This window comes from Plecotus auritus, assembly GCF_963455305.1.
Source record: "Plecotus auritus genome assembly, chromosome: X".
Lineage (NCBI taxonomy): Eukaryota > Metazoa > Chordata > Mammalia > Chiroptera > Vespertilionidae > Plecotus > Plecotus auritus.
The window spans coordinates 94,739,070-94,765,569 of record NC_137784.1 but is presented as its reverse complement, the minus strand read 5'-3'; the positions used below and the strand labels follow the sequence as shown (position 1 = coordinate 94,765,569).

At 38.3% G+C, this 26,500-nt stretch overlaps 1 pseudogene across 1 annotated transcript; it reads left to right on the top strand.

Annotated features, from left to right (window-relative positions):
- Window positions 1-656: 656 nt before the first annotated feature.
- On the top strand, window positions 657-24,923 carry LOC308240208 (equilibrative nucleoside transporter 1-like; annotated as a pseudogene). The gene is made up of 2 exons: window positions 657-725; window positions 23,784-24,923. The product of its transcript is annotated as an equilibrative nucleoside transporter 1-like (transcript).
- Window positions 24,924-26,500: the final 1,577 nt, after the last annotated feature.

Genomic DNA, 26,500 nt, shown 5'->3' with positions numbered 1-26,500 from the left:
GCCTGAGCCCCATCCCCAGAGATTTGGATTTAGTTGGTTTAGAGTGGGTCCCAGTAGATTATAATTTCTGCCAGGGTTGAGATTCACCCTAGAACGAGGCTTTAGTACAGCCGTGGGCAAACTACGGCCCATGGGCCAGATCCGGCCCGTTCGGCTGTTCTATCCGGCCCGCGGAGCCGAAAGAGCGGAGGGTTCTCTTGCTCTCCCCTCCGCTCCTTTACTTTGAATTTATATTAGTTCACACAAACACTCCATCCATGCTTTTGTTCCGGCCCTCCAGTCCAGTTTAAGAACCATTGTGGCCCTCGAGTCAAAAAGTTTGCCCAACCCTGCTTTAGTGGATGTGGGGAAGAACAGTTGCAAAGTCACTATAGCAGCCCATAAAAGAAATGATGGAGTAGGTTCATGGCAAGAACAGAGACACTGTGTGCAGTGGTTCTCAAACTGTAGTGGATTTCCAATCCCCTGGAGGGCTTGTTAAAATGCTCCCTGATTCAGTAGATCTGGAGCAGGGCCTGACAATCTGCGTTTTTTCACAAGTTCCCTGGAGATGCTAATGTTGCTAGTTTGTAGACCGCACTTGGAGAATCACTGATCTGGAGAAAAGTTTTCAGATTTGGTAGATGAAATCAACAGGATTTGGTTGTAGATTGTCTATGCCGCTACAGGTGAAGGAAGATTCAAAGACTCTTTTCCGTTTTCTGAATTTTGCAACTGAATGTACGGTTTGTGCCATGCATTGGTAGCAGCCAATCAGACCAGAGAAGATCATGAATTCAGTGCTACAAAGTATTGGAGGGTGCCTTTGCAACAACTAAGTGGATAGATCAAGTAGGGGACATACAGTATATATATGACTTGGAAGTGAAGATGATTAGAGAGATACATTTGTCACTGACTTCAGTGACTAACTGAATGGCCTCCATTGCTTTTAGATAGAGTGGAAGGTGGGTAGAGAGAGAGGAAAAAAACATGGATGTGAGAGAGACACATCAATTGGTTGCCTCCTGCATGTGCAACCTTCCAGGCTAGGGATTAAGCTTGCAACCGAGGTACATGCCCTTGACCAGGAATGGAACCCAAGACCCTTCAGTACACAGTCCAAAGCTCTAACCACTGAGCAACCGGTCAGGGCTGAAAACTGTTTTAACTACATTCCGTAAGTTTGGATATGTTGTGTTTTCATTTTAATTTTTCTCAATATATTTTCTAATTTACCTTGTGATTCCTTTTTTAGACCCATTGGTTGTTTGAGAGTTAAACTGAGTATTTTTCCAGTGAAAAAGTGACCTAGAATTCCTGAGGTAGATTCCACTTGACTATAATGCATTATCCTTATACATAGCTAGATTCTGTTTTATAATATTCTGTAAGAATTTTTACATCTATATTCATGAGATATTCTGAGGCTTCATTTATTCTAATGTCTTTGAGGGGTTTTTCTCCTTTGCTAATTTTATGCCTTTTCCTTTAAAGTATATTGACATATAATAAGTGAACAGATTGAATAGATTTAAATTATACAAATTGGTACATTTTGATATATGTATATATTGTGCAAACATCACCACAATTCTAGCAGTGAATATGTCCATTGCCTACAAATGTTTCCTTGTTCACTTTTGTGATCTCACCTTCTTGCCTTTCCCTGGACCCTCTCATACTCAAGCCACCACTACACGGAATCATACAACATGTACCTTTTTCTGTCTTCTTTTACTTAGCATATGCATTTAAATATTCATCCATATTATTGCATATATTGATAGTGCATTCCTTTCTATGGCCAAATAATATTTCATTGTATTAATACACCATAAGCTGTCCTATTCCTGTTCATGAACAATTGGGTTGTTTCCAGCTTTTGGCTATTAAAAATAATACTGGAAAAAAATAAAATGAAAATAAAAATAATACTGCTATGCACATTAGTCTACATATTTTTGTGTGAATATATACTTTTGTTTCTCTTGTATTAGAATGGCTAGATCATATGGTAGGTGTATCATTAGCTTTTTAAAGAACTACCAAATAATTTTCAAAAGTAGTTGTACATTTTAAACTTCCACAAGAAGTATTTGAGAATTGCAGTTTTTCTACATCTTCACCACTTGGTATGGTCAGCCATGCTAATAGGTGTGCAATGATAACTCATTTCGGTTTTAGTTTTCATTTCCACCCAATGAATAATAATCTTGACCACATTTTTAATGTGCTTATCATCAGTATATCTTCTTTAGTGACATGCCTATTTAAATGTTTGGCATTTTTTAAAAATCAGACTGCTTGCTTTCTTATTACTGTGTTTTGAAGTTTCTTTATATATTCTGAATATAAGAATCTAGCCAAATACTTCAGGAGATCATTAATGAAGATCTTGAGAGCTTGTTTTCTTTTTTCTTTAATCTTTATTGTTGAAAATATTACATATATTCCCCTTTTTCCCCCAATAACTGCCTCCAGCCTGCCCCTGCCCACCCCCCCACTCCAGGCCCTCACCACCCCATTGTCATTGGGCCATGCATATATGCAAACAGGGTTCTTGGTTGATTACTTCCCACCCACCCACCCTCCTCAGCCTTCCCTCTGAGATTCCACACTCTGTTCCATGCTTCCATGTCTCTGGATCCACTTTGAGAGCTCATTTTCCATATGACTCCTCCATCTCCAGTACTCTACCTTGCAAATTATAGTCATACTAGTGGCCTGGTGCATGGATTCGTGCACATTAAAAGGAAATTAATTAGAAGATTTGTGTGGTAATTACATTACTGCAAAAAAATTACATGTCAAAATAGTATATGTAATATAGTATTATAAAATTAAAACATGCGTGTGATTGGCAGCAGTGAGAGCTTTATATGTATCATGCATGCGTGAGTCAATGTTTACTTTTAAATTGCCAGTGCATGTCATATGTACTGGCTGGTTGGTCAGTCAGTTGGTCAGACCGTCAGATGGTCAGTCACTTAGCCTTTTATATATATGGAAGATCAGAATCCTCAAACTTCAATCTGTCTTTTCAATTCAGCAAGATGCCCTGCTCTGTTTGGAAGTCATTTCACACACAGAGGACAGAAAGTACCTACACGCAGAAAGGCAGGGAAATTGTAGGGCTCACCTTGTGTGTTTTCCTTCTCTCAAGGTTCACTATCTTGTACTGCATATTTCCCAAAATATGAAAATGATTAATTCATATATTTTGTCTAGTTTTGTTGTTTACAGTGAAGGACAAGTCTGGTACCAGTGTCATAGTCAGATGTGTACATTTGTTCCATCCATTTTTTTATTTCTTTTCTCTATTATCACTTCATCTTCAATGTAAAATTTTGAGCTACTGCTTTAAGGTTCTCTACATTCTTGCATTTTCATTAGTCTATTGGGGTCTTTGCATAATACCAAAGGAATTTCACTCTTACTTTCTTGCCTCCCTCTCTCTCACCCTCATTCCCTTTAGAATTATTTTTCTATTTCTGTATATAAAATATATTTCCCTAGTGTACTCATACATATAAGAGTTATAATATGCTAACCCATAATATGTCCCCTATTATTTATTTTTCTTTCCAATTCACCTTTGCGTAATCTATGGGAAAAGTTCAACAGCTCTGCATTTAAAACTAGATATGTTACTTACTTCCTCTCACTGAGCTCTAAAATGGGATTGAAACATGTATTACAAGATTTTTGTGTGTCTAGCACAAGGCTCAGCCCATACAAGGGTATTCAAGAAATGTTTATTCAATTTTTACAATGTCAATGTTCCCAAAAGTCAATTCTCATTTCTTCCCTTCCATCTTTCCTCCAGAATAAATAAACATACACTCCAGTGAGTAGTCATCCTTCTTTTTGTTTCCACAATGTTGACTTCTTCAGTGCTTCATCTTTCCTTCTTCATATCTTTAATTTCTAACTTTGAGTGGGAGCATAGGGAATTGGTAAAGTAAGTTTATACTCATGATTTCACTTATTTTCATAACTGTTCTGTAATATTTGCAGTAATAATAAAAATAATGATAATCTGGATTATGCCAAATGGTAAAAAGTTTGACATTGTTGGAGCAAGGTTCCAGGGGATGGGACAGTAAATTGTTTTTAAAATGTCTATAACAATAAATGGGAATCAAACTTCAAATGGCCTAATATACCAAGCTATTTGTATTTTAACCCATAGGTGAACATTTCCCAAAATGTATTTCGGCTAACACTAACTTGAGAGGGTTTTAATAAACATTCTGTTAAAATAAATTCCATGCACAAATATGTGTGGAAAATGGCAAAAGCAGGACATCTTAGAGCCTTGGGTATAATAATATATGATACTCTGGGAAAAAAATGGCGGCGGAATAGACAGACGTGTTCCGAGCCTTGTCCTGGAGCAGAAAGAAAGAACAGCTGAGGGTCGCACTAGGAGTGTTTGTTGGCAAGTTGGGGGACAGCTGAACTCCAGAAGAAGGTGGGAGACTGCTAGACGGGGTTCCCCTGACCTGGCAGCTCCCACTGTGGCTGGGTCCCCTCCCGGAGCTGCGGGCTTGGACGCGGAGTCGCCGCCATCTGGAACCGGAAAGTGGAGCTTATCGGAAGCCTGAGAATCCACAACTGTGGCACCCACGGAACAGCTGCGAGCCCCAGAACAACGCTCCCCAATTGGCGCAAACACACGGGTTCAGAGGAGCTCTACACTCCACCACGAAAAGGTTAGATTTCCTCTGGGATAAGCTGAGGTCTCTGGTCCCAGCGGCGCGAGAGAGGAACGCGCGTTTTGCAGGAGCTGGAGGACCAGGGAAGTCTGTGCCTAGAAAAATCCGTGGCTGTTGGGGCTGACGTGATCTGTGAATGTGGAAGGGGGTCCTCAGAGCTGCTAACAGAAGGGCTCTCTAAAAAGCAACCCATTTTGATCTGAAGTGCAGGGACACCCTAAGAATTTCAGGGGTGTGCTAGACTTCCGCGCAGCCACAGAGTGCGCACACTTGGGCTTTTTCCTCTTGAAATTCTTGCTTCTGATTACTAAGCCCAATACATAGGATCACCCAGTTGGGGACACCCTGGGAGACTGCAGGGGAAAGTTGTTTTTCTGGAACCTGGGGATAGGAGCAGGGAGTGACAATCGGAGAGCCAGCTCTGAGGCAGCCCACTCCCACAAACCGGTAGTGAGTGCCACAGGGAAAGAAGGCTCTAACACTCCCTACAGAGGCCATAGATAAACCCGGAAGTCAATCCAGAAACACTGCCACCCAGGGGCTGAATCACAAATTGACTCTTGTGTAAGCAAAAATAAAGGAATACGAATTAAGACAAACCGCCTGCTTAAAATAAGGACTGGCTTACATCACTGAAGAGCAGTGGAACGCAGGGAACTGCAATACTGTCCGGACTGAGAAACAGGCGCGCCAAACAGAACAACAGAGGAAGTGAATGACCTTCACTACTCCACATTTTATTTTTATTTTTTATTTTTTTATTTTCATTTTTTGCATCTTGTACTCAAGAAACTATTTTTTTTCTTTTTTCCTCACTAGATTTTACCTTTTTAATTATTACATTTTTATTTTCAATCTGTATTATTACTACTGCTATTTTATCTTTTTTTTTTTAAGTGTCATTTTATTTTCTCTTCATTTTGTTTTGGAATTAATGTTCTACATTCTATTTTTATCTTGCCTTTAGCATCATTTTACTCTATCTCAACTCTACCTTTATGCCATCACTCTCTTCCTCACTTTTCCCTTTTCGGTGTCCTGTTTATCTTACCCCTTTCTTGCTTTAGATTTTCCCTATTCTTTCTGTTTACCCCCGTTAAAATTTCACCCTACTTATATATCTAATCTCCAATCCCCTGCTCCAAGTCCATACACACCTCTCTCTTCACTGTCTTAACTATCCAAAAAATTGTTTTTCTCTCTGTCCTTTTGTTGTTGTTTGCTTGAATGTAGATTATATCGAATTTTTATGCTTTTTTGGTTGATTGTTTTGCTTATTCTTCTTTTGTTTATTTTTTTGTTTGTTTAGTGCTTCTGTCTTCCCTTGTCTCACTCAATATTAGTTGGTGTTGTAGTTTGTATTAATCCCCAGGTACTTGTTGCTGGCATTTGCTGGGATAAGTGATTGCTCTATTGGAGTTTTATCCTGCATATATATAGTCTGTTTCCCTTTCTCTCTTAGTCTCTTTCTTGTCTCTCTAATTTTTTTTATCTTCCTTTTTTCCCTTTTCGCAATTTTATTTTTAAACTCCTTTTTTTTCTTCTTCTTTCTTTCTTTTTCCTCTTCTGCTTTCTCTCCTATCCCCTAATTTGCCTTTCTCTGGTGGTCACCTTTATTGGAGGTTATTAATATCGTGAATACATTTCTGTTCAGTGCCTTGTGTGTTGTACCTGGTAGTACTGTATTTTGTGCCTTTAAATCAACGCAGGAGAGAGAGAACTACATAACCAGACACCCAGAGAAGAGAGACCATGGGGAGACAAAGACACAGCCCGCATATGAAAGAAAAGCAGGCATCATCAGAAAAGGAAGTAAACAAAATGGAGGCAAGCAACCTTCCAGAAAAAGAATTCAGAGAAATGGTCATAAAGTGGCTGAAAAGAATGGAAGACAAATTCGACAATATGAGCAAGAACCAAGAGGAAATGAAGAAGAACCAAGAAGAAATGAAAAATGACATCACTGCTGTAAAGAACTCAATAGAAAGCATCAAGAGTAGACTAGAAGAAGCAGAGGACCGCATCAGTGAGCTAGAAGACAAGATGGAAAAAAATACCCAAGTAGAGCAACTTCTAGAAAAAAAAATTAAAAGGCAGGAGGAGAGCCTAAGGGAACTTTGGGACAACACGAAACAAAGCAACATCCGCATAAAAGGGGTTCCAGAAGGAAAGGAAGCTGAGCAAGGAATAGAAAACCTCTTTGAAGAAATAATGACAGAAAATTTCCCTGATATAGAGAAGAAAAAACCCACACAAATCCAAGAAGCTCACAGAGTCGCAAGCAAAATGAACACAAAGACCGACGCCAAGGCACATTATAATTAAATTGGCAAACACCAACGACAAAGTAAGAATCTTAAAAGCGGCAAGAGAGAGACAGAAAGTTACATACAAAGGAACCCCCATCAGACTAGCAACTGATTTCTCAACAGAAACTCATCAGGCCAGAAGGGAATGGAATGAAATATACAAAGTCATGCAAAGGAAGTGTCTGAATCCAAGAATACTGTACCCAGCAAGGCTATCAATCAAAATTGAAGGTGAAATCAGGAGCTTCACAGACAAAAAGGACTAAGGGAATTTATTACCACCAAACCAGAAATGCAAGAAATGCTAAAGGGTCTACTATAAAAAAAAAGAAATAGGAAGGGAAGAAGGAACACAGGTGTAAAGAATAAAAATGGTGACAAATAAGTACCTATCAATAATAACTTTAAATGTAAACGGATTAAATGCCCCAATCAAAAGACATAGGGTAATGGATTGGATAAGAAAACTCGACCCATATATCTGCTGTCTACAAGAAACCCACCTCAGAAAAAAAGACGCACACAGACTGAGGGTGAAGGGATGGAAAAAGGTTTTCCAGGCAAATGGAACTGAAAAAAAAGCTGGGGTAGCAATACTTATATCTGACAAATTAGATCTCAAGCTGAAGGACATAACAAGAGATAAGGAAGGCCACTTCATAATACTAAAGGGAGCAATCCAACAAGAAGAAATAACTCTGGTAAACATATATGCACCCAATACAGGAGCACCCAAATACATAAAAAAAACTCCTAGAGGATATCAAGGGAGAGATTGACAGCAATACAATCATAGTCGGAGACTTTAATACCCCACTATCACCATTGGACAAATCCTCTAACCAAAAAATCAGCAAAGAAACAACAATCCTATATGACGCACTAGACCAGATGGAATTAATTGACATCCTCAGAACATTTCACCCCAAAGCCACAGAATATACATTCTTCTCAAGTGCACATGGGTCATTTTCAAAGATAGACCATATGTTGGGACATAGGCAAAGTCTCTTCAAATTCAAGAAGATAGAAATCATATCAAGCATCTTCTCAGACCACAGTGGCATAAAACTGGAAATCAACTACAGTAAAAACAACCCAAAGAAATCAAACACATGGAGACTAAACAGCATGCTATTAAACCATGACTGGGTTACCAGAGAGATCAAAGAAGAAATAAAAAACATCATGGCAACAAATGACAATGAAAACACTACAATCCAAAATCTATGGGACACAGCGAAAGCAGTCTTGAGAGGGAGGTTCATAGCTCTACAAGCCTACTGCAAAAAACAAGAAACAATGGTAATAAATTACCTAACCCAACAACTCAAAGAGTTAGAAAAAGAGCAACAAGAAAAGCCCAGTGTAAGCAGAAGGAAGGAAATAATAAAGATCAGAGAAGAGATAAACGACATAGAGACCAAAGAAACAATACAAAAGATCAACAAAACCAAGAGCTGGTTTTTTGAAAGGATAAACAAGATTGATGAACCTCTAGCCAAGCTCACCAAGAAGCAAAGAGAGAGGACCCAAATAAACAAAATCAGAAATGAAAGAGGTGAAATAACAACAGATCCCGCCGAAATACAAAGGATTGTTAAAAAATACTACGAACAACTCTATTCCAACAAACTGGACAACCTGAAGGAAATGGACATATTCCTAGAAAAATATAACCTTCCAAAACTCAATCAAGAAGAATCTAAACAGCTCAATATACCAGTAACTATGGAAGAAATTGAAGCAGTCATCAAAGAGCTTCCAGCAACAAAAGCCTGGAGCCAGACGGCTTCACAGGAGAGTTTTACCAAACATTCAAGGAAGAACTGAAACCTATCCTCCTCAGACTATTCCAAAACATTCAAGAGCAAGGAACACTTCCAAGCTCCTTCTATGAAGCCAGCATCACCCTAATACCAAAACCAGATAAAGACAACACAATGAAGGAGAATTACAGGCCAATATCCCTCATGAATGTAGATGCCAAAATCCTCAACAAAATTCTAGCAAATCAGATCCAGCAGTACATCAGAAAGATCATACACCATGACCAAGTAGGGTTTATCCCAGGAATGCAAGGATGGTACAATATCCACAAATCAATAAATGTGATACATCACATAAACAAATTGAAAGATAAAAATCACATAGTCATATCAATTGATGCAGAAAAAGCATTTGACAAAATCCAACACCCTTTCTTGATAAAAATTCTCAACAAGGTGGGAATAGAAGGATCACACCTCAACATAATAAAAGCGATATATGATAAACCCACAGCTAACATCATACTCAATGGGCAAAAACTAAAACCATTTCCCCTAAGAACAGGAACAAGACAAGGATGCCCACTCTCACCACTCCTGTTTGACATAGTACTGGAAGTATTAGCCATTGCAATTAGACAAGAAGAAGAAATAAAAGGCATCCAAATTGGAAAAGAAGAAGTAAAGCTGTCCTTATTTGCAGATGACATGATATTGTACATAAAAAACCCGAAAGACTCCATCAAAAAACTAACAGACTTAATAAATGAATTCAGCAATGTAGCAGGATACAAAATTAATGCCAAGAAATCTATGGCATTTCTATACACCAACAGTGAACTTACAGAAAGAGAGACTAAAAAAGCAATCCCATTTTCCATTGCACCAAAAAAATTAAGATACTTAGGAATAAACCTAACCAAGGAGGTAAAAGACCTATATGCAGAAAACTACAGGACACTGAAAAAAGAGATAGAGGAAGATGTAAACAGATGGAAGAACATACCATGTTCATGGATTGGTAGAATCAACATCATCAAAATGTCCATACTACCCAAAGCAATCTATAGATTCAATGCACTTCCCATTAAAATACCAACAGCATATTTCACAGACCTAGAAAGAACTCTCAAAAAATTCATCTGGAATAAAAAAAGACCCCGAATAGCCACAGCAATCCTGAGAAAGAAGAAGAAAGTAGGAGGGATCTCAATACCAGATTTCAAGCTGTATTACAAAGCCACTGTCCTCAAAACAGCCTGGTACTGGCACAAGAACAGACATATAGATCAATGGAATAGAACAGAGAATCCAGATATCGACCCAAACCACTATGCTCAATTAATATTTGACAAAGGAGGCATGAGCATACAATGGAGTCAAGACAGTCTCTTCAATAAATGGTGTTGGGAAAATTGGACAGATACATGCAAAAAAATGAAGCTAGATCACCAACTTACACCATACACAAAAATAAACTCAAAATGGGTACAGGACTTAAATAAATATAAGACAGGAAACCATAAAAATACTAGAGGAATCCACAGGCAGAAAAATCTCAGACATATGCCAAAAGAACTTTTTCACTGATACTGCCCCTAGGGCAATGGAAGCCAAAGAGAAAATAAACAAATGGGACTACATCAAAATAAAAAGCTTTTGCACAGCAAAAGAAACCATCAACAAAACAACAAGAAACCCCACTGTATGGGAGAACATATTTGCAAATGGTATCACTGATAAAGGTTTAATTTCCAACATCTACAGGCAGCTTATACAACTTAATAAAAGGAAGATAAAGGATCCAATAAAAAAATGGGCAACAGACCTAAATAGAATCTTTTCGAAAGAAGACAGAAGGAAGGCCAAGAGACACATGAAAACATGCTCAAAGTCACTAATTATCCGAGAGATGCAAATCAAAACGACAATGCGATACCATCTCACACCTGTCAGAATGGCTATCATCAACAAATCAACAAACGACAAGTCTTGGCGAGGATGCGGAGAAAAAGGAACCCTTGTGCACTGCCTGTGGGAATGCAGACTGGTGCAGCCACTGTGGAGAACAGTATGGAGTTTCCTCAAATAACTGAAAATGGAACTCCCATTTGACCCAGTAATCCCACTCCTAGGAATATATCCTAAGAAACCAGAAACACCAATCAGAAAGGATATATGCACCCCTATGTTCATAGCAGCACAATTTACAATAGCTAAGATGTGGAAACAGCCTAGGTGCCCATCAGCAGATGACTGGATCAGAAAACTATGGTACATCTACACAATGGAATACTATGCTGCCATAAAAAAGAAGGAATTACTACCATTTGTAGGCACCTGGATGGAATTAGAGAACATTATGCTAAGTGAAATAAGCCAGTCAATGAAAGAAAAATACCACATGATCTCACTCATTTGGTGATAATGAAAAACATTATAAACTGATGAACCAAAAGATAGTTACAGAGGCAGTAAAGCATCAAACAGACTGTCTAATTACAGCGGTAAGGTTAGGGAGAGGTGGGGGAAATTAGAGATCAACTGAAGGACTTGTATGCATGCATATAAGAGTAACCAACAGATGCAAAACATTAGGGGGGACGGCATGTATGGGAGTGGGTGGGGGGGGGCAATGGTAAGATATCTACACATATAATACCTTAATAAAAATTTGAAAAAAAAAAAATAATATATGATACTCTTAGAAGACAGCATAGCATGCAGAATTTCTAAAGTTATTTGCCTCAGAATTCTTTATTTTAGGTGGATCATGCAGTACTGCTCTTCACTGGAACAACAGACCTTTTATGTAAGGGATGAGTGAGATTAATTTTAAGAAGATAACTCTGGCTCTCATGGTGAGGCTCATCTGGAGGGAAAATAGTTTGATTTCTAAGAGATCACTGAGGGGGCTATTATAACAGGCCGGACCAATGATGGCCTGAACTAAAATAATGACACAAGTATAGAGCAACTGGTGATCCTTCAAATGTGGTAGAAGTAGATGATGATTGAAGAGAAAGTGTTAAAATATTCCCATGTTTTTAGTTTGGGCCAATAGACAGATAATTATATCACTAATTAGAGGCCTCGTACACAAATGCATGCACATTGAAAGGAAATTAATTAGAAGGTAGCTGGTGGGGTGGGACTGGGTGAGACAAGCTGGACACGCCCTGGAACCAACCTCCCGCAGTCCCTCCCCGGCCGGCCGCATCTGGGGTGGTGCCCGGCTCGAAGGGCGTCTGCAGAGTGAGTGGGCTCCCTCCAGCAGGTGGGGTCCCTCGGCCTGGCCTGCGTGGATCAGGCCAAAACTGGTTTTTCAACATCCCCCAAGGAGTCCCAGACTGCGAGAGGGTGGTTCTTGGGTGACGTACCCTGGAATCGGGCTCCCTCCTCTCTGTTCCGGGTGCATCACCTAAGAACCACAGCTGCCAAGTCACCGCAGCTCCTGCATTGAGCATCTTCCCCCTGCTGGTCAGTGCATATCATAGATACTGGTTGGAGCGTCTGCCCCCTGGTGGTCATTGCACATCATAGCTACCAGTCGGATGGTTGGACAGTCACTTAGGCTTTTATATATATATAATTAGGATAGAAAATAAAGAAGGAGAAATAAAGTGGGGAAAGATCATTAGATAGTGAGTGACTCACAAAACTATATATCCAATCCCAACCTGAATTCCAAGTTTTGGATTTATAGTTTCAACTGTCCTTCTGAGAATCTATAAGTAGTGTGCTATAGATACTTCAACTTCAACATGATATAAACCAACTTCCAGAAAGAGAAAATGCTATTTTTTCAGGGGTCCTACACATTAAGGGCATTCTCCTTATTCTACTTATGTCTCTGGGGATGTTCTTTCCTGAAATAAGCAGCCACAGATTCTGATTGTTCTAGGAAGTCCTAGATCATAGATACATTTTAGAAGAAGTTTACCTCTCCTGGTACCTATTCAACATGGGTTAAGAGAGTTATTGCCTTATAGTTATCATAGAACTTCCTCTAAGGAATTTCCCAGTGTACCTAGATTCTTGAATATGAGTTAAAATCTAGTTGGAGCCATTTGTGGGCTCCTGCTCACCATCTTGGAAGACAACTCACTAATCAAAACTATTCTATTCTTCTGAGCCTAAGGCTGCTTGGAAATGAGCAAGTTATACCTTCCTGCTAAGTTAAAAGAGCTCTCTGTCCATGCAGGAACTTCCAAGTGAATGCTCAAGTACCAGAATATCTGCACTTTGTGATCACTGAAACATCTTCTAATAAAGTATATTTGCTCTTAAGAAGTTTAGATACCTTTAGAAGTTCCATAGATAGACTGGGAGTCTCTAAATTTCTGAAATTACACAAAAATATTAAAATACAGGGGTGGGCAGAAGTAGGTTTACAGTTGTTCTTATGGAAAACAATACAATAACTAATAAATAATAATACAATAATAAACTGTTTGACATACTCACAAGAGTAAATCTATTTTTGCCCACCCCTGTATGTGTAGATGATGTATAATTTTGGGTGAGGGGGGGAGAAAGTCCATAGTTTTCATCAAATTTTGACCAGGAACTATTATCCTTACAATACTGATATTTACAAAAGTTGGGTGATTAAGAACTTTGCTCTGTCCTGAAATATCACTGCTTTGGATCAGTATTCTTTCAAGATAAAGCTTGATGAATATTAGCTAAGAGGTTACAGATTTTTTGTTGTGATTATGTGTAAAATGCAGGAGATGCACTACAAAGATTTCAAATTTTACTTACGGTTAACATCTCTTCAATATATTCTTGAGTAGAAATTAGAACCAACTTTCCAGATACAATTTCAAGGCACTACTTTTCTTTTGTGTTTAGATCCTTTCCAAAATTGGCATTGAGTGCTATAGACACTTCAACCTCAATATATCACAATGTCCTCTGATTGTTCTCCTGAAATTGAGTTTTGCCCCTCATTACTACTGCAGTGCTATGCCAAGTGAAGTACTCAATAACTTATTGTTGAATTATTAAGAGTTTGTAAGCCTCTTATTATTTTCCTGTTATTTTGAAAGTTTTACTTTATTGCACTGGTGAGTCTCACCATTTTCTATCTTACAATCCTTTCAAATATGACGTTTCCATCGTCAACAATAGCTCATTATAGCAGTAGTGTGTGAATTTGTGGTCGGGATTCATGAATCAACACATGCATCAATTACATGAAGTTAGAATTTTTAAAAGGTTATGTATAATCCTCAGTGGTGTGGTTTATGTTATCCTCTCACTTATGCTGAGGTAAATTTCCATTTGCTTCATGGTGGAGTATCATTATTTCTACTACCACTATTATTAATTTCATCAAATAATGCAATACTCAAAATGTTTCTAAGCCTTAGGAGACCTATTTGTGATCGAGAGAAGAACAAGTCAGGAGAGTAGCTACCTGACCAGAGGCCTTTTAGCTGTAGTTTACCATGACTCTCTGAGATTCTCCAGCATTCTACACATGACATATATTTATTTTCCTCTCTGATATAATGTGATTCAAAGCAGGATCCTCTAGCCCCACACTCAGCTTTGAAGGATATAGTGATCAAATGTGGACAAAAGAAAGAGATAACTAATGGAACTGTTTATTTCTATAGTAATTGTCTGAGTAGAACTGGAAATTTTCATGGCTTTGTGTTGTCTTCTGTCTGCCTCCTACAGCAGAAATGGGAAGAAAAGACAAAATTCTTGAGTGCAACTGTTGGCTGGCTAGATGCCATAACAACAGCACATGCCCCAGACATTGAAGATGAACAGATGGGTATTCATGATCATCCAGGATGGGCTCGACATCCTCAACCTGGGAACATTAAACCTATAGGGAGAAAAACAGAAGCTGTCTTTGGGAAACCAAAATAGAACTGATTTGTTTCTCTGTTTCTAATTATTGCTAAAATTTAAGGGACTGAAACAAAATAATATCCATGAAGTAAGTATTATTTAGGCACCAGTTCTGTTTTCACAAATCATCCCTTTGAATGAGTGTCATTTACAAAGTGTGACATTTAGTTATTGGGATTCAAATTAGATGCAGCATTTTTCACTTACCATTGATTGCTAATGAAATGAAACATATGCCAGGCATATGGTCATTTATTTATACTTATATTTACATCATGATGGCAACATATTGTGTCCACCCCTACACCTACTCCAATACAATGCAGTTATGTATCCATAGGTAATACAATGTAATTCACTCTAATGCCAGCTTGCAGATGTTAAACAAGTTAGATCTATCTGGGATCATAGTCAATAAAGTCTACTTAATATTGTCCTGAAGTATCCTATTCTCTGGAAACTTAGATACCTAAACACCTTCATAGAAAGTACCAGTAGAGCATAGTAAATAACTGGATATTTGGGAAGGCAGAATGGTAGAGTTAAGAGTTCCGGTGTCAGAGTGAAGGGTGTTCAGACTCCATCACTCACTAACTATGAATATTTGGACAAGTTATGAAATCTCCCTGAGCCTTAGTTACCTCATTCATTGAAAAATACCAATCTTTAAAGAATTAGTGAAATGTATGTAAAGTACCTAGCACCTATATCTTCCACACAGTTATCTCATCCATTGAAGAATAATACCAATCTTGTAAGAATAAAGTGGGATGTATGTAAAGTACCTAGCACTATGTCTTGCACACAGCAGAAACAAATAAGGGGTACCACCCTCCTTTGTCCTGTGGGCAATCAAATCAAAATACAACTCCTATGTATTTAATGTACTAGCTAAGTGCAAATGTATTGTTCAACATGCCTAAGTTAAGAGATTTACCAATTTGCATCACTGAATGTGAATTTTTAGGACTCTAAAAGATCCTAAAAAGGGAATAACACAATCACAAATTTTAATTATGAATTAGAAGGCTATTTATTAAAACAATATCCAAGAAGGAATAAACAGTTCCGCAATGATGTAACTGAGTGGGGTTAATTGTAGAATAGAAGCTGTAAGGTTTTAGCATTAGATTCCCCAAAGCCTCAAAAGTGGAGAGCTCTGCCATGAATGTATCTTTATTAATAACAAAAATAATAATTACTGGTATTTATTAAGTGCTTATGATAAGCCAAGCACTGGGATAATTACTCTACATAAACTATTTCTTGTAATTTTTACAACAATCTTGTAAGATATGTATGAGCTACATTTTACAAGTTTCCTCAGGTCATCAAAGGCTAGGATTTAAAAGAGTACTATTGACAGTTTTTACTATATTTCCTTGACATATCTCTACTCACTTTTGCATGATCTTTAGTCCTGAAAATCTCATCTCGATATTTGTCATTATTTTTAATAATAAAAGTTTATTATGTACTAGGTACTATTTTAAGTACTTCATATTCATTATATCTTGTAATCTTCACTATTGCCATAGAAAATTAATTTTCTTATGCCAAGGTCACAAATAAAGAAATTCTATGTCTCAAGATTAGATTTTAATAAAGGATTACAAATACCACATTCCTCTAAATTTTGATGCAGCTAGCAAAACTGTAAGATCTGAAAAAAAAGAATATTTTCAAATAAAGCTATCTGATTATTTACAAACATGTAAGTAACAAAAAAAATTCTATCAAGAGACAAGATCAAAATTTGAACTCATATGAGCTCGACTCCAAAGCACCTGCTCCTAACCACTGTACTTTGTCTTTAAATACATTTGTGTCTGTTAGAAAGGGGAGTGGAGTGGGAAGTGATGAAATCACATTGTTGATTGCCTGTCTTTAAAAGGTTCTGTACAAAAAAAGAGGAAGAATATAACATTGCCAAGGACAAAAACATAACACAAACATGCACAAACAATATCAATAAAGCAAAATTTCTATATGAGCTGAAGCTAAAACACGTTAAAAACTGAAAAGGACCACTTTAATTTTTTTATCTACATTTGAGACAAAAAGAACAAAAATTGGCAAGATAACTGCTTGGATCCATTGGTGTAGTATTACCAAGTGACAAAAAGTAAACAAAAGGACAAACTTCTATTTTTCTTCTTCCTTTTCCATCAAAGAGAGTGGCCTTCAACTTGAAAGGGTAGGGGAAATGTGGTTTAAAAGGGTATTCTAAAATAGACAAACAGTAAGAGAACCCTGTCACTTTACATAAAAGTATGAATTCAAATGAATTCCATCTCAATGTGACAAAAAAAAAATCTTATGGATGTACCAGTAAACACAGGACTATTCTGGAAATCTCTCAATGCAATAAAATAAGCATATATGTACCAGGTACAGTACTGATCTATTTGGCAATACAAGTTATGATTCAAACAAGAGTACCTTCCCTCTAGGGTTCATAATGTGGTTGAGATATTTTCAAAACAAACTACAAAGCAATTTGTGGTGTGTGTGTGTATGTGTGTGTGTGTGTGTGTGTGTGTGTGTGTGTGTAAAATTTGATAGTTTTCATTTAGAAGAGAGAGGAATCAATTCCTTCTAATAGAACTCAAGAGGACTAATAGTGAATGTCTTATCTAATCTGGATTTTAAAAATAGGTAAGATCTCATCAGGTAGAATGGATTGAAAGGATACGTTAAGTGGATGAGAATGCCCCAGTCATGTCATTGGAGTATTGAAGTGGAAAGTGTAGGATTTACCTGGAGAAGTGTAAATGGTGGAGTTTTTTGGAGAAAATCAAGAATGACAGATTATACAGGTCACTAGAGAGTAAAATAGGAATTTATTTTATCACTGTATACCCATCATGGTGCCTAGTAAAGATTAGTATCAAATAAATAAAGGACAGAAATAAGATTTTGAATATAGGTAAATGTTGCCTTAATTTTCAAAACTGGTGAAAAATTGGATCTCAGAATAGTTAAAACAGATTGATTTTCCAATACTTAAAAAGAAAAATACTACTCATGCAGAACTGGCATGGATTTTTCAGGAGGTGATCCTATTAGATTTTCCTCACTTCTTTTTTTCCCAACTTTCTCATTTAAAAAAAATGCAAAGTTATAGAAAAGTTGAAAGAATAATTCACCGAACACACACATATTCACTTATATTTTCCAGATGTTAACATTTTGCCACATATGCGCTCTCACTCTCACTCTCGCTCTCCATATACACACATATATGTTTTCCTTTTTCTTTTTAATGCCAGTTCTTTAGAGATGGGAAAGGGGAAGAGAGAGAGAGATCAATGTGAGAGAGAAAATTTGATTGACTGCCCCAACCAGGGATCAGAACCCAAAACCTGGGTATGTGCCCTGACCAAGAATTGAACTGGTTGACTCTTTGGTACTATATATATATATATTCCTCTGTTTTCATATATAATGTTTTCTTTTTTCTGAACCATTTGAAAGTATGTTTCAGACATCATCACTTCCTTGAAAAATAATATTACTAAATTGGTATTAACAAATATAATGTAGCTAGGCTTTCTAAAGCATTTGGCAAAATTTTTCTTGATAATTTCATGAATGAAATGGAAAACTATGAGTACAAGATATGACTAGGTGAGTTCCTAGTTACGAAGTTAAATTAACATACCGAAGAGTGTTGATTAATGGGTCGATTTCACCAGGAGGATGGTCTATAGCACTCAACTTTACTGCACTTGGAGTAAATATTTTATCTCCTACTGAAAGTTTACACTTGGATAATATCTAATTCAGCTCTTTCCAGCTGTAGTTTATAGAAATCACATTTATGGTTTTTAAAAATGTTCTTGCCCATCCTCAGAGTTTCTGACTTAGTGTAACTGGGGAAGGGCTCCAGGAATCTGTGGCAGACACCTATGACTGAGGGTCATTAATTTATGGTAACTCTCATCCTGGTTGAATCTCCAGTTATTCCTACCTCACTGCAGGTAATTTAGATTTTAAAACCTTCAAATACTTGTAACACAAACCATAGTGTACTTCAAAATAAATGAAATAGATTTGCCAGTTTCTGGTCATCTCATTAAACCTGTAGCTACGGTTTCAATTAAGGCTTTAAAAAAAATTCATAGTTGTGCTTGCTAGACAAAGTGGAGGTCATCTTTCTACATCTTCCAATGGCTAAGATTTTTATCCTGGAATGTGGTTAAACTGGGTCTTAAAACATACAAATTCTAATGTGTAAGCTTTTCTTCTGAATGTTAGTATCAGATGTTTGAAAGAGACCTATAATTTAGAAAATAAATTCCCATATTTTCAAGGCTTTTAGGCATTTTACTTTCTAGATATAAGATGAAAATATGTTAGTAGAGGACCAGGCACTAAGCTTACTTCTGGAGGACACTGAGAAACATCATGTGTTCATACAGTAAGAACCTTTTCTTTCCTTCTATGTCATGATCTCCTTAATAAGATAAATATAATATAATGTAGTTTTTATCTTCTCCTAAGAACCATGCTGTTTTTTAAGGATCTGACTACACTTTGAAAATCCTTTCATCTCTATGAACTCTGCAAATTATAAGATAATAATCAGATGACTTCAATATTGTGGTGGGTGGGAGGTTATCAAGACCTTGCACATGGACTCTCTGTGGACTGGGAAGTTAATTTCCCTATAAATCCATCACCTAAAGCTGGCTGTATAAATCAGAATGAGACAAGAAAAAAACTGCATCAAACTCTTTTAAAAGGCAGTTTATGGAATAAATCTGGAACAAATTGCACACATTATCTGTATGCATCGGATCAGTATTATTGGATTACAACTTGCCTTTCCCTGCCAGAATAAAGAAAAATAGACAGAGTGGGAATAAATTGTGTAAACAAAACAAAACAAAATCTTAAATTGATTATGCTCTTGAGAAAGGGAAGTTATGTTAACAGGAATATGCGAAAGGCAGTTTTTCATTTACATATAACTTTATAATAGTGTTTATAAAAATTTAAGAAAACTATCACCCAACTTCTAAGTCCTATGATAATAACTAACACCTTTCAAATGCTTACTATTTGCCAGACACTCATAATTACTTTAGATCAGGGGTTTTTAACCTTGGCTGCAAATTAAAATCATCTGGGGAGCTATAAAACTCCAGATGAACAGGCCTCACTGAAAAGCAATTAAATTAGAATATCTGGGCGTGGTACTAGTTCAAGAATTAGTAGTTTTTTAAGCTCACCAAGTGATTACAATATGCAACTGAAGTTGAGAAATATTGTTTCTGATACATCAACTTATTTCATCCTCATAACAGCCCTTCAATATGGGGTACTTTTTATTTTCATCATCATCACCATTATCATCTCTGAATTACAAATGAGAAAACTGTGACAGAGAGATGTGAAGTTAATTTTCCAAGGCCAACAGAAGTGGGATTTGAATCCAGGCAGTCTAATTCTATTGTGAGAATAGTATATTATTGCCACCCAAATTGAAAACCACAGATTGACAAAATTTCCATCAACCTCCGAAGTACCAATCACAAATGGTGCCCTAGTAGCTCTTAAATAATTTTAATTTGTTTGATTGAAAGTTAAATTTAGAGACAATAATGTCTGCTGAGAAAATTAAGTCATCTTTGTCAACATTATGATATACCCAAATCATCTGGTTTCTGAAGTATATGTCTATTGCCATTCAGCAGTATAAAACACTAGCACTTCAGGCCCTCACTCTTTACTAAGGTTTCAAACTGAGTGCTATAGAGTTCCTATTTTTTAAGAATCTTTATTGTTGAAAGTATTAAATATGTCCCTCCTTTTCCCCCATTGGCCCCTTCTAACCCACCTCCATCCTCCCTACCCCCGCCCCAGGCCTTCACCACACTATTGTCTAAGTCCATGGGTTATGCATATATGCATACAAGTTCTTTGGTTGATCTCTTCCCGCTTTCCCTCTGAGATTCAACAGTCTGTTCCATACTTCTATGTTTCTGGATCTATTTTGTTCATTAGAGTCCACATCTGAGTGAGATCATGTAATACTTGTCTTTCTTTGTCTGGCTTATTTCACTTAGCATAATACTCTCCAGATCCCTCCATGCTGTCTCAAAGGATATTTTTAAAACCCCTCAGAAAAGTTATATTTATAGAAGATTGAAGCAAGACCCATTCTTCTAGATATTCTTTATTGTAGCCTTCAATAAATTCAGATGAAAGCTCACTATTTGACCTATCTTGTTTTAGTTCCTTGTAGAACTACCTTTACTTTAGTATTTAAAGATTTATCTGAAAATGACATTCAAAGATTTCAACTATGTGATGAAGCAAATAAGATTAGAATTTAACAAGAGTATATTTAGCATTCTTGCACTAAGTTTAAAAAACACACGACACCATATATCTCTTTGAGTCAATACACTGTATATTTGGACAGAACTGATAGTTAAAAAGTTCCTTCTTATATTGAAATGACATAGCATCTCTGTAACTTTTGCCCACTGGTCTTAGCTTTTCCTACTCAAGCACAATATCAAGATAACAGATAACACCACATGACATCAAACATTTGAATTATCTCAAGGAAGCAATAGTCTGAAATAATTAAGAACCTGAGTTCAGGCTACAGATATACTACAGTCAGGTTTAAGTATGATGACCAAGCATTCCAGTTTGCCAAGGAATAAGAGGTTTCCTGGGGTATAATAATCTTGGTACTAAACTTCAGAAAGTCTCAAACAAACTGGTATGAATTGTTCATCTTAAATCCTAGATTCACTATTATGACTTTGGGCAAGTTATGAGACCTCTCATTTTCTTCATTTGCAAAATAGAGATAATACTTTGCTTCACAAGGTAATTGATGTGAGGCTAAAAAGAGTTAACGCATATAGAGCACAATGCTCAATATATGTTAATAATAGTAGAAGGGTAGTAATATAAGAGAGAGAGATGTTCGTGTGAAATTCTGAAGATGTTAGTGTTGACATAAGAAATGTCCAAACCTGTAGAGAATTTTTATGAGTTTACTTGAGCCAAAATGACGACAATTACTGGAAGCAAAATCTCAACAGATTGAGAAAATGCTCCAGAGAATGGCAGTTTTTTCAGCTTATTTTATATGTTAGAATGTAAGGAGGGTTACATGAAATCCATTGGTGGAAGACTAAGAGGGCAGGAGAAAGAGAAGCAGAGAAACCTTTGGGGTTGGGAGACACACACTTCTTTTACACTGGTGGGTAGCAGAGAGTTAATACTTAACATTTACATCACATAGAGATGGTATGCAGAGGAACAAGATAATAATGCGGGGTTCTGTGACCTCGTGCTCTTGTACCAGCAGTTGTACCTTGAGGGATGTGGAAAAAAAGATTACTCTGACATTTCAAAGGTATGTTATCTTAGATGCAAAAAAGACAATAGAAAGGCTCACTTACGGTAAAGATTGATTTTTGTCAGGGAAGCTACACCTAGAACGTGACTACCCACCATGACCTGCTTTCAGTTAGGAATTTTTATGTTCAGATCATCTTAAGTGGTTACTTTCAGTCTCTGAGTTTGTAAGGCCTGCCACACAGGCCTCCCCTGAGCTTGTCAGGTTTAGTATGTGGCCCCGTTTTCATCCACTTTAGTTACCTACAAAATTAATACAAGAGAATACTGTGACATGGCTACTAAAATATAAAAAACAATGTAACATTAGGCTACATTAATAGGGCTACATACAATATTCAGGATGAAATATCCTGTTCTACTATTTTAATCAGCCAGCATCAAGAATATTCTGATTCATTCCAATGTCCAATGGAGACAACAAGGATGGCAACTGATTTTGAAGTCATATTACTTGGGGCATAAATAAATAAATAAAACTGGGGTATTTAACTTGGAGAAGATAATAATTGGAGGAAAATTAGAAGATACATTCAACTTCATGGAAGAACTTTCATGATAATTGTAATAGGATAACTGCAGAGCCAGATAATTTTCTGAAATCATCTAAAAGAGGGCAGCAGAAATGCTGAGATGTTTAGACATAGAAAATGTAAGACTCAGGAAACAGAAGAACCACAGAGATGTGAGATGTTCTCTGCTGCCACATTTACCTAGAAACAATGGTCAATTCTGAGTGCAGGTAGAAGGCTGAAAATCCATGCAAATTTTGGTGCAATGCCCAGAAGAGGGCTACTGCAAGGGAACATAGAAATCAGTATTGCTTTTGTCAGAAATTTGGAGAGGGGAGCTCAATTATGCAGTCAAATTCATCCTCAATATATGTGCTGTATACGGGGATGCATGGGATAGGATGCTAAAATCATGAGCAGAATGCCTCTGAAAATCAGAGCAGTTTCTCCAGCAATCATATAAGACACGATTATAGTTCCAAAGATACACTATGCAATGACTAACCCAAAGAAATCTGGTGCAACTATATTAATATCAGACAAGTAGATTGGAAATTTTCATAATATAAAAATGATCAATCCACAAGTAAAATATAAAAATTGTAAATCTGTGAGCACCCCATGTAATGAAGAATTAACTTAACCTAAATAGAGTTCTGGCCATTGCCCATGGCAATTGGGAGATAATCTCTAGTTCCCTGGAATGTTCTTCCTTATAGGAGTGCCTTTGTTTGCCTATGGGCTTTGGTCACCAGACAACCTAACAACGTGATTTATGATGGGGGATAGGAGCCGCACCATATCAGTTCTGACCTCTGGAGAAACTAGAGATGAAAGGTATTACTCTGAAATGCTGGGAGGGGCTGGAAACTGAAGGCCAGCTGTGCAGGCAGTACGTGATCAAGCCCCTGGTTGGCAACATTCTCTGAGGAAGATGAAAGATTCACATTTGGAACCCTCCCAGACTTCACCCTTTGCATCTCTTCCTTTGGCTGATTCTAGTTTGTATCTCTTTGCTATAACAAAACTGCAATTATAAGTATAGTGTTTTTCTGAGTTCTGTGAGTTGTTCTAGTGAAATATTGAACCTTGAGAATGATTGAGGAAACCACCAAATTTTTAGCCCTCAGGGTTCCCTGAACTTGTGGCTGATGTCTGAAGTTGGGGTAACATTTGGGGACTGTTCCCTCAAATTGTGCAGGTTTGCCTAATTCTTTACACACCCAATAAAAGAGTTTTAAAAAAACTCCCACTCTGGAGCAGAATTCTCTGAGTGCTATCTTCAACAATGTCATGATCTTATGTGCCATGCTGCCCCTGGCAGCTCTTTGCCTGCCTTGAGTCTTTCCTGCATCAGAGGATACCTCAGTTCGTTTGAGTCTGGGGCAGCCTGATGGCAATCCTGATGGTGTTCCTGATCACTGCTATCCTGATGAAGGTGCACCTGGATGCTCTGCTCTTCTTCATCATCACAAAGATCAAGATCATGCTCATTAATTCATTTGGTACCATCCTACACGGTAGCCTTTTGGTCTGGCCTGCCAGCTACATGGCCCCATCATGAGTGGCCAGAGCCTGACAGGCATCTTATCTTCCTTTGCCTCAGTGGCCATGATCTGCACCATCTCCAGTGGCTTGGAGCCATCAGAAAGTTCCTTTGGCTATTTTACCACAACCTGTGGGGTCATCATTTTGACCATTATCTGTTACCTGGGCCTGCCCCAACTGGAATGGCGTTTCTACTACCAGCAGCTCAAGCTCAAAGGGCCTAGAGAGCAGGAGACCAAGTTGGACCTCATTAGTAAAGGAGAGAAGCCAAGAGCAGGCAAAGAGGAGTTTGAAGTTTCAGCCTCCAACTCTCAGCCCACCAACAAAAGCCACTCAATCTAAGCCATCCTCAAATATATCTTAGTCTTGGTTCTCTCCATCGGCTTCATCTTCACAGCCACTATTGGGGAGTTTCCTGCCATTACCTCTGAGGTCAAGTCCACCATTGCAGGCACTAGCAGCTGGGGAGACTACTTTATTCCTATGTCCTGATTCTTGACTTTCAATGTCTTTGGGTGGGCCGGAGCCTTACAGCCGTATCTATGTTCCTTGGGAAGAACAACCACTGGCTGCCAAGCTAGTGCTGGTCTGGCTGATCTTTGTGTCCCTGCTACTGCTGTGCAATGTCCAGCCCCAGGGATACCTGGCTATGGTCTTTGAGTATGACACCTGGGTCACTTTCTTCCTAGCTACCTCACCAGTCTCTGCATGTGCTTCGGGCCAAAGAAAGTGAAGCTGGCTGAGACGGAAACAGCTGGAGCCATCATGGCCTTCTCTCTGTCTCTGGGCCTGGTGCTGGAGGCTGTCTTCTCCTTCCTGTTCTAGGCAACTGTGAGATCACGGACAGACAGAGGGCTGCACTGGCTGCCTATTCCTGTCCCTTCCTTCTCCTTCAGGTATGGACAGGAATGGGCTGGAGGTTTTCTCCTCTAAGTGACTTCTCCTTCCTCATGGCATCTGCTGGGCCTAGGTGTCCAGGCCCTGAGGAGGAAGCCCCTGGGTGAATAGAGGTGACACTGTGTGCCTGAGGGTCAGAGTCCAGGGAGGAGTTGCAACCTTTGCATATGTTCAAATTCTCCTACACTTGGCTCTGATTAATCCCTGCTTGAGCAGGGCAGCAGAGGCTCCTAGACTCAGAGTGAGTGTTTGTCTCTGTATCTGTATGCTCGTCTGCCTGTACCAGGAGTGGCTAGAGGCCAGTGATACCGAATTTTTGGACTGGAACCCGGATTCTTTGTATGCTGGAATCGAAGAATGCATCCACGGACAGAAAGTGGTATAGCATAGGTGGAGATTTCTTGAAGAACAAGTACAGACTCCCACATAGGGAGAGGGAAAGAGTCCCACAGAATGGACTCCCATGTGGGGAGGGGGAAGAGTCCCACAGAATGGACTCCTACGTAGGGAGGGAGAAAAGGGTCCCACTGAGTTCCCTTTCCCTATGGCTTATATAGGCTGCAGATCCTGGTGCCTTGATATCCCCTCTGATTGGTCACTATTCCCTTAGACTGGTTACTATAGTAACTCCTGGGCTTAAAGGTTGAACCTCACATGGGAGATGTGAGGTTCTCCCCTCTCCTTCCTTATTGTTTTCCTATACCCTTTGGGCTTTCTTCTTCTCCTTCTGAATGAAGGTCTTCCTTCTCTTTATTCTGTAAACATAGACCTTTCTTGGCTACTTCCAGTTCCCTTGTCTTATGTAAATATACCTGTTGCTGCTTCCTTGTCTTATGGAGACGTAACTGCACCTGGCTTCCTTGTGTTATAGAAATGTACCTTCTCCCAGACTGTGGCCCTGTGTTTTTTCCATGGACCCCAATTCTAAAAAATCCCTAAGCCTGCCTATATCCCCCTAAAATTCCTGCTTCACCAGGACTGTCTGTACTAAGGTCCAGTCTGATATTTCCACCCCTCTTTTCCCCATGTGTCTCCTTCCCCAACATCTCTGTCCCTCCTCTGCTCCCCATGCCTTGTTCCCACCTATCATGTACCCTGTACAGTTTCCATTTTACTGCCTTTTCTACACTCAACAGAAACCAGGTGCCTTCAGAAGCTCTCTGACTAAATTTTTTATTTTAAAAAAATACATAAAGCATTTTCGTCACCAAAGAAAATTCTCTCATGTTCATGTCCCTTTGCAGTCATTCCACACACATTGGCAGGTACTCATTTTATATAAAAACCAGAGGCCCAAAGCACAAAATTTGTGCAAGAGTAGGCCTTCCTTCCCCCAGCTGCGGCACCGGCTTCCCTCTGGCACCTGAGACCTGGACTTCCCTCGCAGCCCCAGCTTTATCTGGAAGGATGTCCAGTCTAATTAACATATTATGCTTTTATTATTATAGATAATTAGTTTTCTTATTTGAGAACTTCAAGTAAATGAAATCACTTTTTTTTAGGTA